A 16,544-nucleotide genomic window follows, 5' to 3' on the forward strand; every position below is an offset into this window, starting at 1 on the left:
TGGCTACGGGTGCGTGTTTGTTTCCCCCCGGCAGGCAGGTGTTGTCTGCCTCCGTCACTTGAGTCGTCACACATTTGCAAACATATTGTTCTGAAAATGTTCAAAAATGCATCCCATATCCATTGCAGCGATTACGATTGTATAAGTGAGCACTACGTCACTGCCACGTATGAAGAAATACATAAAAGAACATATATTAAAAGTCCGCCACAACCGGGATTCGAACCGTGTCGCGCAAAATAACGTAGTGCCACAGAGCGGCTGTGCTACCCACTCGACCAACCGAGCTTAATCGATTTCAGTTGATTTGTATATTTTAATAGAGTTGTATATCGTCAGTGGCAAGCAAACGTTTTGGTTTAGGGTGAACATTATATGTTCTTTTATGTATTTCTTCATACGTTGCCACACTGATGGCATGAAGAAGAGTTAAAGTCCCGTTATTATTGGACATGGATACAATCCGAAGCCGAAGGTGTTTTGGGTGCTCGCTCCTTCAGCTTGACGCACGCTACTGATCTTGAATCTAGAATCGATTGCTCTACCTTAGTGTCCCGGATGTTGGTGTGCCAAGGTTGAATTTATTTGGGTTGAATATTGTAGCCTCCGCATATTGGTGTGCCAAGGTTGAATTTTTTGCGGTTGAATATTGTAGCCTCCATTTCGAATATTTCAACATTTTTTTTTTTTAGGTTGAATTTTTTTGCGGTGTTTTAATGTTGAAAAACATTCAGGTACATAATTTCAATGCATAAATATTCAGTGCTAGAAATTCAATCAACTTTTTATTTCAACCCCCGATGGCACAGATTTACTTCCATAACAAAGGCATTCTGTATTTGCTCATGAAGTCTGAAACGAGTCATTTGGCCAATGTTTTGATAACCGACCGAAATCCGGTCACCATCGCTCCTTTTGCTTGACGCACGCTCCTAATCTGGAATCTAGAATCGATTGCTCTTCCTTGGGGTCCCGGATGTTGCGATTGCATTTTTTGCAGTTGAATATTTTAACGTTGAAAAACATTCAGATACATAATTTCAATGCATGAATATTCAATCACCTTTTTCTTTCTAAATCCGATGACACATATTTACTTCTACACATTGTTGTATTTCCCATGTTTTACTACAGTTTGGGAAATGAAATCATGAACTATAGGAATCAAAATAGATGGGGCGATCCAAGAAAAATTATAGGCAACACAAAACAACTCCGCAGCACTCAAGAACAAAGTAGCTACTTGAGATAGTCATTGCATACAGTTTAACATAGGTCATACAAAATGATACTTTCTTTCTTTAAGAGGAGTGTTCTTCTCTTATCTATCCTGTAAAGCAGCAGGAGAGAGTGGTGGATCCTTTACCCAAGGCGGATGAATGGTGCTGCTGGCTCGGACCAAATCCTAAACTCATTCCAGAGCTTTTTGCAGGAGAAGGGGTTGTCTGCTTTTTTAACAGAGTATAGAATTAAGCAAACTGCACATTTTTTATCAGCTCACCCTCTTGCCTCAACAATTCATGCCATTCCTCAGGAATTAAGCCATTGGGTATGCTCTAAATGGATGAGTTGATCTGGGAGGGTGATGGAGAAGGAGAACGGTGTCTGGATGGCAGCAGAGTTTGAAAAGTAGATGGGATCGTTCTCTCTTGTCATTTGGTTGGGATTTGGACTAAAACAAAACACAGAAGTAAAGAGGTGCAGGAGGTAGAGACAGCAGCAAACAGAACAGCGGAGCGCAGCAATGACATTAAATCTGTGGCTGAAAACAGATGATTTCCCATTTAACACTCCATTGAGTTCTCCCTTATCCCGAGTCCTGCCTGGCACTGTGACGGCGCCACTGCTTTCCTTCTGTTTCAAAATAACAACCCCTCAAACCATTCACACACACACACACCCCTCCCACTGTTCATCTACTGTACTGCTCAATATCCCTACAACAGAGGTCTCCAGCACATTATTAGACAGCCTGCAGAAAATAGGGTTTTGGGGTGGGGGTAGATAGTGTCCAAATAACAACAATCTACCACCCACACCTCTCTCTGTGGCTCCAGTAATGGACCACAATGGACTCTATGGGAGGCACTGTCAACAGATGTCTTTTTGTGCAGGGGGAATGATCACGCAGCAAAGTGGGGACGTTCTCACTTTTACACCCAAACTGCATCAGAGAGACAGAGAAGGTGGACAGGGATCTAACAATTTCATACTGGATTGCCACAAAGAGGACACTGAACGATGTTTTAAGATGTGTTAATCAAGAATAATTGCAATTTTTGGCCAAAAAATATATTTTAAAATCGCAACCTGCATTAATGTAATCAAATACAATAAAAAAACAATGCTATTTGCCAATGGGCATAAATGTTTTATCTAGATTGCTATAGACAAACAAGTGACCCTAACAGTCCAAAGAAACAATCAAAAATATATAATAAATATATATAATGAATTATAGCAAGCAAGTGAATGTTAATAAATCACGTCCGGCAGAAACGTGTTTGTTTGATCACCAAAAAGCAAAATCTGTCTCTGTTCGGTATTTGTGGTATTTGTTATGAATGTGCATTTGTATATTGATGTTCATAACTATCACGACATTTATGAGAAGCATTACATGGAGGGACTTAGGAGCCTCAATCCCAAGGGAGAACAGCATGGTTGGGTTACCCGAGTAAAGAGTTACAACAGTTTGTTCCCACGTTGTGTGTGTTTTAAACACAACAATAGTGGTTATAGATAACTTCTATTAAAAGATTTTAAATGAAAATGTCCACATAAGAGTTCGCTACCACTCTCTATTTCTTTGTTTCGGTTCATGTGAGAAGTCTTAGGTCCGCCTCCAAATGCTCTCATTGGTTGAGACACGTGACATCAAAATCATATTTTTTTAAAAGTTAACACAGGATAAAATAATTGTTGTATTATATTGTAATAATTATGTTAAATAATGTGGATTCTTACCCTTCAACAGAAATTATATAACACAAATTTGGATGTAATCCTTCACAGTATTATGCTATGAAAGTAAAACCCGTAATGTTATAATTTAAATAATGATAATATCTGGCCGGGGACAGCCGATTGAAATGATAATACTAAGTCTGGCACACCTATGTTGCAACTGTTGGTGTGCATTGTCCATGCAAAATATGAAAATAAAATGAATGTCTTGAGTTTTTAGTTTCTTGACTGGGCCCACATCCAAAAGCAGAATGTCCGAAATCCGAAATGTGAGTGTGAGAGGGATGAGCAAGAGTGAGGAATAGAGCAAAGCAGCCGGACAGACGGAGCTGGTAGGAGACGCTTGGGCGCTGACACCAATACTGGGTGTTGGTAATGAGACACAGTGGCAGTCTTGGCCTGCTTTAGGAGTGTTTGCCAAACAAAAAGTGTTGACTCAATTAAAGGCCAGATTTCCCCCAGGAAGAATGGAAGAGTAAAATTATCCCTGCTTGTTAAACCTGCCACTTAATTTCTCTCAAATTATTACTTATGATCCCGGGGAACCCCAGGCTAATTGTTTCTCTCTCCTCCTCGCTTCCCCTCCTTCTGCCTTCTGCTTAGTTTGCGGTGACAGAGAGAAGCTGTTCCATCAGCTCTGGTAAATGGCTTCATCAGGGGGAATCTGTGGCTCCCTCTGCTTCAGAGACTGTTGCTGTAGTCATCATGTCACTTTGTAAAATTAGCTCAAACTCCAGAAAGCACATTACAGGTTGAAGACACAAATCAAAACGATTTGCACACACTGCACAGCCTATGGGATCATTTATAGCAATTGTAGGCATTGTATTTTCTTTTGTTAGTCACATTAAAAGATCAGCTGAAGCTCAGGCTACACCGGCCTGTTACTCATCTAGCCCGTGGAAACTGACACGCATCCCTGACGCATATGAAGCTGATGCTAGGGGGGAAACGTGACTGAAGAATGGCATTTATTTTAAGTAGACAAGAAGGAAAAGGCTTTTTTTCAGGGAGGGAGACATTTCTTTCTCGTCTCACTCCACCAACATTTTGTGGAACTGCGCAGGAGATACAGTATGCGGACGGACTTTCATGTCTTTGTAATCGGTGGCAGTCTACCCTGTTCCTCGTTGCTTCACTCGGGTTCAGAGGTTTCTGTGCTGTCCGTGCATTGCGGCCGTGGACAGCACACGCCACAGACAACGAGCAATCATTCAGCTCAGCTCGAATTAAAAGGCTTTCGTATTACATGCAGAGGAAGTGGATATCGGTTAGTGTGATGAAACACTGCTTTGACATTGAAAGAAAGGCCCTTCTTGAATGTCACCCATAGCTATGCCTTTTTCAAAATATCCCCTCTCAAGGACTGCAAATGAAGAAAGGTGTCATCCATATATTTCACACATCCATAGTTCCAGCAGCACCATTATATCCACAATTCCCTCACACATACGGTCTGTATACAATACTTATTTTTTCTTGAAAACACTCATTTTGCGCACCAGTACACACACAAGCACACACACAGTGATCTGACCTAGATCACTCAAACACGTGCCTCCATATGCCCGAAGAAAACTTGTGGAGCACAATTCTCTCCACATGCTCCCTTGTCTTCCTCAGTCTTCAATCTTCCTGCCCCAAGGAAATCTTAAACAGAGGATTAGCCTTTCCAATTTGAGGATTGAAACTTGCATCATTGTTCATATTTAATCAGGCACTTGTTTCAAACCGACAACAGAAAAAAGGCTTGAGGGGGGAAGAGTGGGACTTACTGTGTGCTTTACAGAGAAATGGATTGAAGAATACTAGCGTATCAGCAGCTGTAGTAATCTGGCAGGAGAGAAAGGTTGAAGACTCCACTGAATAGAGGAATGATTAAGAAAGAAAATCTATTAAGTGTTGCTAATGAATGAAAGGAGTGAGAGACCTGTTCCTCTGCGGGGAAGATGCAGTCCAAGAAGCGATAACGTAGCAGCAGCTGCTGCCTACAACATGCCTGCTGGATTGCAATGCTGATGAGGCTGTAACTCGCTCTAATGCGCTCTGTTATTGTGTGTTATTATGCTGCTGAGTTCTGTGGCATTTTGTAGTTCTTATATATCTTCTTCCCCCCACCGACCACTGGTCTCCATTAAATGCTTTGGTTGTATTTTCGTTTCCTTGAACTGTATTTTTTGTTGTTTCTTCCTTTCTCCCAAGGGTGTATTTAGTTCATAGAAGATTATTGCTTTTTCTAGTTCAAATAAATTTTACAACACTGTTTTGGATAACTGAATGCTAATTTCAGCCAAATATTCAAAGATTGTTTGAGACAGATTGTTGAAGATTGTTGAAACTAAGCCTTCTCATCACTGCATTAGGTGACTGCGTTGGGTCTTTCACATGTTTTCTCTCTTTAGACACCTTTTGTAAGTCAAAATAATAATGATTGTGAGAATATTTTAAATATTTCTTGTCATTAAAAGTGTGAAGAGTTACATTTAAGCAGAGAATTTCCAAGTGTATATAGACCTTTTTCACAACTTTCGTATTTGCTACCAGAGATATGCAATCGTTGTCGTAATCTTCTTCCTGTCTGGTTAGGGCAACGTTAAACAAATGGCGCAAGCAATGAGAAAATTATATTGTAGTGTACCGGGCTGTTCTTGTTATTCCCAAAAGCAGCTAAATCTGTTGTTTCATTCCTTTCCCGTTGATGGTGATGTTGAACGAAAATGAATTCCTTGGAACGATTTCACCCCCAATAGGAAAAAGGGAGCCTGTGTTTAAGCGGTGACAAAAACGGCAGCTCTTGACTCTGCATTCGGCTTTAACATTATTTTCGCTACACACAAAACGTTCACTTGGACAACCATACACAACACATTGATACCACAATGCTTCATTAAAAGAAGACTATAATGCTTTATTAAAGTATTCTATATCCTCTATACTCTACATACATTATGTCTAAGTGGACACGCTAATGATTTGTCATTCTATTTAACAGTTCAGTAGCTAACAGTTAGCCTGATCGCTCTCACTTAAGTAAACTTGATACTGATGGACAAATTCCTCATGGAATAATGTGTACCATTTATTTATTCTGTTCTTTTTGTGACGGAGTTTTCCTCCACCAGTCTTGCAACGTTAGCAAATGTAAGTGTAGGTAAATCTGTGAGCGAAGTTGTGAAGACTCTATTATCTTCTGATGTGTTGACGCTTGACAGGAAGTCCACTTCCACATTGATTACGCATTTCCGTTTTTTGTGAAAAAGGGCTTTTATAGACATGAGAGAAAAGCTGGACTATGCTGGGACAATATGGGTCACCCGCCTGATACCATCCTGTTGCCGTTTTTACCGCCATGCCTCAAACATTAAGAGCTTGCCTATTGTGTCTTGGTTCCCAGCCTTGCTGCGTGTGTTGGCTTGTAGTGACCCTCTGTCCCCTCTATCACTCTCATTGGCAGCCAGCAGTCATCTTCATCTCCTGGCATCATTGTAGTATTTGTGTTTTTGCCGATGAGATGTGGAGAGACAGATATTGTTATTACCAAGGAAAGCCAGCCAGAGTAATGATTTGGTTTTACACAGTCAATTTCCTCTCACATTATTGAGGCACAATACGTGACTCAATAGGAGAAGAAACTCAACGGCGTAAATGTCAAGGTGCTGTCATCATCCTCCCTTTTTCCCTATTGTAAGATCCCGTTCCTTTTCACTAAACATGTTATCACCTTTCCTTGTTAACTTAAAAGACCTCTTTATATATGAAGGAAACAGTGACAGTGCAGCCAAATATTGAAGTGAAAAGTAGTTGCTATGGGAATGATTTTGGAGAAGTGAGTATAAATGCCATCTGTAATGTTAGCCGCAGGCAGAGTGGCAGAAATAAACAAGAGCCTGGAGGTGGTCCGCTCAGCTCTGCTTTCAGTCTGCTCCTTTATTCTTAAAGGTTTTATGTTTGTTTTGCAAGATGCTGGATAAAGACTTTAACTCACATTTTGAAGGGAGATTTATTAGTGTTTCTTGTAAGAAGATGCCAAAAGCCACTCTCTTAAGTTTGATCACAGTCTACCAATAACCTTGTAAAGTGTAAACAACTGTAGATGGCTCAACTAACCAAGACATAAAGTAGATCATTTTGTATTGAAAATACATTAATTCAGAATGATCTCATTAATGCTGCCTCCACAGCATCAGATATAACCGCCAACAATATAGAACTACCATCAACATATGACTACCATCAACATATAACCACCATCATATAAATCGCCATCATATGTAACTACCATCATATATAACCACCATCATCAATATATAACCACCATCATCAATATATAACCACATTTCATATATAACCACCATCAATATATAACCACCATCAACATATAACCACCATCATATACACTCACCGGCCACTTTATTAGGTACACCTGTCCAACTGCTCGTCAACACTTAATTTCTAAGCAGCCAATCACATGGCGGCAACTCAGTGCATTTAGGCATGTAGACATTGTCAAGACAATCTCCTGCAGTTCAAACCGAGCATCAGTTTTGGGGAAGAAAGGTGATTTGAGTGACTTTGAACGTGGCATGATTGTTGGTGCCAGAAGGGCTGGTCTGAGTATTTCAGAAACTGCTAATCTACTGGGATTTTCACGCACAACCATCTCTAGGGTTTACAGAGAATGGTCCGAAAAAGAAAAAACATCCAGTGAGCGGCAGTTCTGTGGGCGGAAATGCCTTGTTGATGCCAGAGGTCAGAGGAGAATGGCCAGACTGGTTCGAGCTGATAGAAGGGCAACAGTGACTCAAATAACCACCCGTTACAACCAAGGTGGGCATAAGAGCATCTCTGAACGCACAGTACGTCGAACTTTGAGGCAGATGGGCTACAGCAGCAGAAGACCACACCGGGTGCCACTCCTTTCAGCTAAGAACAGGAAACTGAGGCTACAATTTGCACAAGCTCATCGAAATTGGACAATAGAAGATTGGAAAAACGTTGCCTGGTCTGATGAGTCTCGATTTCTGCTGCGACATTCGAATGGTAGGGTCAGAATTTGGCGTCTACAACATGAAAGCGTGGATCCATCCTGCCTTGTATCAACGGTTCAGGCTGGTGGTGGTGGTGTCATGGTGTGGGGAATATTTTCTTGGCACTCTTTGGGCCCTTGGTACCAATTGAGCATCGTTGCAACGCCACAGCCTACCTGAGTATTGTTGCTGACCATGTCCATCCCTTTATGACCACAATGTACCCAACTTCTGATGGCTACTTTCAGCAGGATAAAGCGCCATGTCATAAAGCTGGAATCATCTCAGACTGGTTTCTTGAACATGACAATGAGTTCGCTGTACTCAAATGGCCTCCACAATCACCAGATCTCAATCCAATAGAGCATCTTTGGGATGTGGTGGAACGGGAGATTCGCATCATGGATGTGCAGCCGACAAATCTGCGGCAACTGTGTGATGCCATCATGTCAATATGGACCAAACTCCCTGAGGAATGCTTCCAGCACCTTGTTGAATCTATGCCACGAAGAATTGAGGCAGTTCTGAAGGCAAAAGGGGGTCCAACCCGTTACTAGCAGGGGGTACCTAATAAAGTGGCCGGTGAGTGTATAACCACCATCAATTTTAATTTAAGGGGAGAATATTTTATGTTTTTCATGTACGCACATTTGCAAACGCATAGTGTTATCAGCATCACGGAAAACGCACAGATAGCTCTCGCTGTGATACAGTTCATGTTATATTTTCAAAAACGGCAACTCATCAGGTTATCAGCGCCTTTTTTCCGCCCACTATCCCTCTACCCCTATTGCGAGCATTTAAACGCGCAAGTGAATGGACCTCATTCTCTCTTTCTATCATGTATCAGCCAGTCAAAAGTTCATGTTATTTGGACAACAGTGGGGGTGTAAACGTATGTATTGACTAGTGCACTGTGGCAAAGCGTACTTGTGCTGTGATGCGGCTGAGTGCAGACTGCGAAATTACTACTGCTGAAGCTATGACTGTTTGAAATTAACGTAGCGAGGAGTTTAATAACTCTTGGAATGGGATGTTAACGCTCAGTCAGAGATGGAATGGTTTTTAACCCCCAAATAACATACGTTAGCTACCTCTTCTAACGTGTAACTCGTTGTGGCCGAGTAATAATTAAAATAATCAAATGGCATCATTTAAGTTTTTTTCCAGAGAAGAAGGGCCGTCGACGGCCGTTATGAGTTTTAAATGGTTACATTAGAATATCCCAAGTTACAATTGAATAAGTGAACTCTCAACTCTGCTCGCTACAAAAACAGTGCAAAATAGCTTATGCTTATGATTATGTCTGTTGCCTTATTATAATATTCATTAATTGAGGTAACTGTTTAATCATCTTCGTTGTGGCCCAGCCAGGCCCACACACATTATCCTCATGCACCCGCCCTGATTAACACTCCCTCCCTGCTTACTGTTTCAATGACACTCTCCTGCTCACTGTGTCCCTCCTTGACTTCACTGTCAGACTCAGACACCTGCTGCACCTTCTCCCCCGTCCCGTATTACTCGGGACATCCCGAATTACTCGGGACATCCCGAATTACGGGCAGTTTTGAGTTGCCCCGCCGGGACAGCTCCAGTCCCGATTTCCAATCACAGCCTGCTAAGTGAATGACGCATCAGACCAGTGTGCGCGCGGGTGCCGGGTGAGAGCTGTCCTATCTGTTGAAATGAGCAGTGCGGCTGGCGCTGCAAAGAAAAAATAGATTGTGCAAGCCCGACCGCCAACCGCTAGAATCCCCCCCCCGTCAGCCCGCAAAAGTGTCCCTGATTTGGGGTTGGGAGAGTTGGCAACCCTATGTTTCTGCAACATGTCGTCAGGTACTGTAGTAGTTTTGACGACTGAAGCTACAGCACTAAACATGTCGGTTATTTTTTAGCATGTTGAGGCATCAACCTCCTAGATTTATTTTTTTTTGGCCCGCAATTTCTCCGCACCACCCCTGCTCTTTAATTTTTGTTTCTCCATCCTAATCCACACATTTCTTTCTGGCTCTGAGCCACTGAATGCATCTGACTGACACACGGAGAGGGAGGGGTGGAGCCTTCTAAGAGATGATTTGGCCAGCCCAGTGTCAGTATGGAAAATGAACCAATGGGCCGGTGTCCCTGCTTTATGGGCCGGTGGAAAGCAAAAAAAAAAAAATTGTCCAGACCTGCCGTGAATGAATATGCATGACACGAAAAAACGCAGTTTCCGTATCAGGCAGTCTTTCACCTCAGTGCGCCTTGTTTGTACATACCAGAGTTTGGACAAAGTCATTGTTATGCAAGTCACAAGTAAGTCTCAAGTCGTTGCCGTCAAGTCCCGAGTCAAGTCGAGATGAGGCAAGTCCCAAGTCGAGTCAAAAGTCAAAGCCAACAAGTCTCAAGTCGAGTCCAAAGTCTTACCATTTTAGTTTCGAGTCATTTCAAGTCCTCTTATTATAGTGGGGACGGGGAACCCTGGGTGATGGTGCGCTGCCTCACAGACCTAGACTACGAAGGGAAGGGTAATGGTGGATCGACTGTGACTGTGTTATAGTACTTTAAAACGGACGTTGACATAATGTTGGCGAGGATTTCCATCGGAGTCTGAATCCGGGTTCAAAAATCCCAATTTTTGTAAGCATGAACGAGCTGTCTCGTTGATACGGTAAAATGGACTGCAGTGATTGGATGTCATGCAGGCAGTGCGCGCACTCTGCATACAGGTGGCGCACATTTTTTTGACAGATGCAGATAAACAGAGCGGCGCGGCCGTGTGAAAATGTTTTCCCTCAGTTTTCATGGGAAGTAGCAAGTCTTCTTGAGTCAAAAGGCTCGAGTCCAAGTGAAGTCACGAGTCATCGATGTTAAAGTCCAAGTCGAGTTGCAAGTCTTTGAACGTTTTGTCGAGTCGAGTCTGAAGTCATCAAATTCATGACTCGAGTCTGACTCGAGTCCAAGTCACATGACTCGAGTACACACCTCTGGTACATACCTCTCTATGCTTTTAGGTGCACATTGCACGTGCGCCTGAAAGTAAAAGTATACATGAGATACAGCGGAAATGTATTTGTAAATCCTTCTGTGTGCAATTGTAAATCAAATACATTTGTGAATTGTGCCGTGCGCATTTGTGAATCTTTCGGTTTGCATTTGTGAGTAGTGAGTAGTGCATTTGCAATTATTGAGACTAAGGCTGCAACAACGATTCGATGAAATCGATAAAAATCGATTGTTAAACGTGTTGGCCACGAATTTCCTTATTGATTCGTTGAAATGCGTGCATCAAAAATAAAAGAGCCGGGCCAACGTAGAGGTAAAATCAACCGGAAGCGCCTGCCGGTGTTGTGAGTCCCATGACGCAGGCGAAGACGTCTGTTTGAGTTAAGCATTTCACATTGAATAAACTACAAAAAGTTTGTGAATGGTAAAATATTCAAAGTCAACGTGACACTTTTTGACATGAGGAACATAAGGAGCCGCCAGCAGCTCTTCTGCTGCGGCTGCTGTTTACTCATCATCCAGCTGCTCAAGCTAGCGTTAGCTTGCTAATAACAGCAGTAAAGCAGTTAGCAAGACTAAAGACACGGAATTGTTCTCTTGTATTTTGTGCGTCGTCCAATTTCTGTTATTGTTGACAAATATATTTGTATGTGTTTTTTAATGCTGTCATATACGGTAGTCTAGTGCGCTTGGGTAGTTGATGTTATGCCTGTAAAGGGAGACACACAGTGTTCCATTAAACCAGCGCGGCTAACTAAGAAACCCAATGTATTTATTTACAAATGTCATTTTAAATTAATCTCATAGCACTTGGTTATTTTTTAAGCTCTATTTAGATGTGGTGTATACATTTACTTAACTTGCACTCCAATGATGGTAATAATGTAATGATTAAGCTTCAAGTCAACATGGGTGGTGTTTCAGAGTGTGTCTGAGTGTGAGAGTTCGAGAGTGTGTAGTATAGAGTCAAACAAACGTTAAAACAAATCTTGTTAAATTTTGTGATTTGTATTTTTCTTTATTTTTTATAAATTATTATGTTCAAGGAGCAACCTGTACTTTCTTAATTTGCAGTTCTGTTTTAGAATGAAGGGTTGGAAATTAAAGCTTTTCAATCAAAAAAATAAGTGTCCGATTAATCGATTTTCAAAATAATCTTAATAGTTGCAGCCCTAATTGAGACTGATCTGACCCCATACTCCTGTTGCACATTCCATCTTTCCCCTAGGGTGACTGGCTTTTACGGATAACGTGTATGCTCACATTCCACGAGGCACCGATCATTTCAGGGAGCAGTGTTTTAATCTATGAAGCTGTCCAATAAGCAGAAGCCATTAATTTAAGCACCAATTAGTCTTGTCTCATTATGTTGTTCTACGCTCGTGAGGCTCAACGTCCCTGTCTCCTTCCTCAGCTGAGGCCCAAAAAGCCCACGGGACTGACTAGTGTAACAGTAGGGTTTGCATCTTTTAATTTGTAACCTTAGCCTTCAGGGCTCTGTGACACGCTCATTCCAAGGTTCTGTGAGTGCAGAGCCATGGAGTTTTTTTTCCTACATGTAAGCCCATAAAGCACTTTATTTATATTACCAATACTTTGTTAATGGTATGTTTCATGCTGCTCTAGATGTGTCCAAGCATTTCTTAAACACGATTGCTTACTATCTTATTAAATGCTGACATGGTTAAGGTCACATTTTAATAATGTATCTTTAAAAAAAAGGTATATTATTAGAAAACTCTTTTACTTTTACTTTTTTACTGTTCCTCGGACATTGGTTCTTTGGTGTGTTCAGAGTCTGCTGACCTTACTTACGGGATACAGAACCTTGCCATTATGTTCTTCATTGAATCTTTCAGATGCACAGCAATACTTTCTGATGAATAACATCAACCTAGAGGGAAGTTAGTTTGTGAAGCGTAGCTATGCACATGCTAAAAGCTTGTCGTAGTAAAAGTTTAGCATAATAGGAGAATCACTGATTTGCTGTCTGAAAGCCAGCTGAGAAATCAATCACATCTCTGTAGACCAAGTATAAAACAACAGACAGCCGGCTAACACGATTTTACGCTCTGCCCGTTTTGGCTTTTAGGTGGCTAAGGGAGCTGTCGCTCTTTTCCGTGTGGTGTTAGTCCAATAGGATACATGTTTGATACAGTAGGACTTGTTGGTGGGTTTTTCTTGTAGGTTATTCTCAAAACTCCATAAACATGTGTTATATTGATTTTTTTTAACATCAGAACCGTAAAAGGGGTTCTCCTTTATCCCCACAGACAGAAAATGTCCAGATAGACTAGTTGTTGAAGAGTCACTTTTTATCAAGGTATGCCATTTTTGGAGCAGAGGCCCAAAAAGGCTGTATGGTATACAGGTGTAAGCATGTGAAAAATCTTGCCTGAAATGATATTAAAATCCGTGGCAGCGGATTGGAACTATGTTTATTACACTACAAACCTGCCATAAATATTATAATACCCGATACTTATGATACCAGAATTCGATAGAATACAAAAAATAATATATGATACTAGTATATTTATCTAATAGTATTTTTTTCCCAGCTTGTTCCTGCCCACCTTTTTAAACAATTAACAAATTGGATTAATTAGTTAATTAATTAGCATTGATTTTACACGGCTATAGATTGTTCCCAAAGTACACTTTACGGCCACATGTCACGTCACAGAGACACCGTCAAAAAATGTACAAGGATATTTAATACTTTTTACTTTCCAATTTGAACGTCTCTTAAGGCTCTTTCCTCATGAAATGAGAGGTGGTGGTGGCTAATTTATAAATAATGTTTTACGTTGTTTTAAAATTTCTTATATGACAAGATTTTGGATTTCTTGAATAGATAGATAGAAATAAATTATCGCCTGATTTCTTGATGTTTTATATATATCAATGTTATCAAGTTAGTCTGACCACATATGGTCCATCCTCTTTGTTTACCTTTTCTCATGGAGTTTACAGGAGCACGCCTCAAAGTCTGTGAGTGGTGCAAATTGGGATTGTACCCATGTCTCCCATCATGCACTGTGAGTCCCGCCTCTTGCCAGTCAACGCGTTGTGACAGTCTGTCGAGGTTTGGTTAATTGTTTCTGGGGTGCCAGCCAGGTCTCTCTCCTGACATATAAGATGAGGTGTCGGAACTATGGCTAAGTTGTAGTTTAGTTTTAGAGATCTCCGTCAAAACTCCCACAAGCGCGTACATTTAAAATGTACGCCCTCAACCCATTGAACAATCACACAAATAACACCAACAAAGTATAACACATAGCCCAAGATTTCGTTCAATAGTTCGTATATTTACACAAAAAGAAAGAACAAGCAAGTATAACAAAGAAAAACGCACGGTCCACTCTCCAAAAAGAGGAGGAATCCAAAAAGGGAAAACCTTTCAATAGTTCATATATTTACACAAAAAGAAAAAACAAGCAAGGCATAACAAAAAAACGCACTGTCCACCTTCCAAAAAGAGGAGAAATCCAAAAAGGAAAAAAACTTTCAAATGTTCATATATTTACACAAAAATATCCACGGAACCGAAAAAGGAAAAGAACGTTATAGACTCACACGTTGACGCGAGTCAGCCAGTCTATAAATCCGGTCCGGGTTTTGCTGGGTTTTGGACGCCGCTCGGGACAAGTCGTCGGCCAATCCGGTCCGGGTTTTGCTGGGGTTTGGACGCCGCTCGGGACAAGTCGTCGGCTAATCCGGTCCGGGTTTTGCTCCTCTGTCCCCGGCGTGACCTGGCTACAGCGGGCTGAGCTCCTCCAGTCTCCCAGGAAACGAGCCGCTCTCCTTCGGTCCGGCCCCGGGGTGCGAGTGCGTTCAGTGCGTCGACGGAGCCGTGAATGAAAGCCCCTACGTCCCTCTGCGTGTCCTTCCCTCCATTACACTCCACTGATTGATTTTTTTGCACACCAGGAAGTGCTTCCCCTTTGTACACCGGGCCACGTAAACTCATTATCCCCCAAAAGGGGCGGGTCCACCACACCAGAACAGCTGTTTTGAAGCTGGTGATCACTTTCAAGTTGTCACAGCGTGCAGGTAGTATGACATGGAGCGGAGCAGTGAGTGCCCTCTGATCCTGCACTATGTTAAGGAAGTTTACAATTTTTTTACGTACGGGTACCACGGTACACTGAAAAAAATAATTCATTGGATTTACTCAATTGAATAGTGGACATCGGTTGCACACAAATTGTTTGCTTTGGTAGCCACTAACACAATTGTGTTCCATCAACACAGACTATTCACGTTCAATCAACATAAACTATTCACGTTCAATCAACACAAACTATTCACGTTCAATCAACACAAACTATTCACGTTCAATCAACACAGACTATTCACGTTCAATCAACACAAGTACTTTATATTGATATAAAGTTAATGGAATGTGATTATTGTAAATATTCTTTTTACATCAAGTTAAATTGTAATTTCTATGTTCTAAATCTATATGTATTAATAAAATAAATTAGTTTATTTATGCCCTTGTGTGCTGTCCTCGCTAAAAGTTTCTTGTTTTTATAGCTATACAGCCAGCTTAACATATATTCTCCAGCACCTCATTCTCCAATGAACAGACGGGGTGTTGTGCTTGGCAGGATTTAATGCAGGAAAATAGTATTTGTAAAACTGAAAAGAGCACAATACAAAAAGTAAGTGCGTGGAAAGTACAAATCACATCGGTCACAAACTAAAGATTGTTAGTGTAAACCAGAACTAACAAGCACTGTGTGTTTGGTTTATGTTAGCGCCAAAACGTGGTCACCATGTGATAACAGACTCATATGTAATTTACAGGAAATCATCATGACTATGTAAGGATAACTTAACAAATATTGACCCAAACATCTTAATATAACTATAAATGATTGTCAACTTACAGATGAAGCCGGTTTGTGGACTTTAAGGCATAGGATTGTGATGATGGTAAGCTGAGATGCTAACACTGAAGGCACGATCACTTCCTGAATCACACTTCTGTATGTCACATCCTGTATGTCACTTCCTGTTATTTTAGTCGCTAGCTATCCGCATTCAACATCAACATTCGCCACTAGGTGTCAGTATAGAACATACACACAACAATATAGTGGTTCCAATACACCTTGATTTCAACAAGGAAAGTTGAAATCAAGGGCAACTGGACTGGTTAAGGTTTCTTGAAGGGGTTTCGCTTCTCATCTGAGAGGCTTATTTAGTTCTGACTGAACAACTACCATTCAGCCACAACTGAAGAAGCCTCTTGGATGAGAAGTAAAACGTCTTCAAGAAACCTTAGCCAGTCCAGTTGCCATTGATTTCAACCTTTCTTGGATAACCATGACCTGAATGACTTCACAAACAAATTAGTAAAGAAATAAACAATTATCAAATGTATTGTTGACATTTCACTTTACTATTGTAAACATTAACAATATATTTTCATTAAAAACTATAAGTCTGTTCAATTCTGATATTTTATTCAACAAATGAATGTACTGCACAGGTGTGGCTAGAAAAAAAATGGCACTGAGTTTCCAAAATTAAAAGTTCATCATAATG

At 41.0% G+C, this 16,544-nt stretch overlaps 1 protein-coding gene and 1 long non-coding RNA gene across 4 annotated transcripts in view; one reads left to right on the forward strand and one right to left on the reverse strand.

Annotated features, from left to right (window-relative positions):
- Positions 1–16,544, forward strand: part of grik2 (glutamate receptor, ionotropic, kainate 2) — a 238,286-nt gene that overhangs the window by 117,784 nt on the left and 103,958 nt on the right. The window lies entirely within an intron of this gene.
- Positions 14,273–16,222, reverse strand: LOC134132878 (uncharacterized). The gene is made up of 2 exons (XR_009957066.1): positions 15,884–16,222; positions 14,273–15,632 (listed from the first exon to the last, which is right to left on the reverse strand). It is a non-coding gene; the product is annotated as an uncharacterized LOC134132878 (long non-coding RNA).

This window comes from Pungitius pungitius, chromosome 11 (assembly GCF_949316345.1).
Source record: "Pungitius pungitius chromosome 11, fPunPun2.1, whole genome shotgun sequence".
Lineage (NCBI taxonomy): Eukaryota > Metazoa > Chordata > Actinopteri > Perciformes > Gasterosteidae > Pungitius > Pungitius pungitius.